The sequence below is a fragment of the Penaeus monodon genome, chromosome 31, assembly GCF_015228065.2.
Source record: "Penaeus monodon isolate SGIC_2016 chromosome 31, NSTDA_Pmon_1, whole genome shotgun sequence".
Classification (NCBI taxonomy): domain Eukaryota; kingdom Metazoa; phylum Arthropoda; class Malacostraca; order Decapoda; family Penaeidae; genus Penaeus; species Penaeus monodon.
The window spans coordinates 17,397,002-17,397,285 of NC_051416.1; positions in this window are offsets into that span (position 1 = coordinate 17,397,002).

Consider the following 284-nt stretch of genomic DNA (forward strand, 5'->3'; position numbering starts at 1 on the left):
TTCGGAAGAAAACCCAATAAGAAAAGTGTCCCTTCGTCCTTCGTTTGGAATGCAAATCAACAGCAGATTAAGGGCCTCATTTATGGAGCCTAATAGCCGAAGAGGGAAACCAATTCCTCTTTGTATTTTCAGAAGACTATACGTATGGTTGTGTTGACATTACTGTACTAAGTCGTGTTTTGGTTCTAAGAAGAAAATACTACTGCTCTTCAACAATGATTTCTTGGCAAACCTGAATAAATACATTGATGTACCAAACGTCTTGATAAGTGTTGGTATTTCTG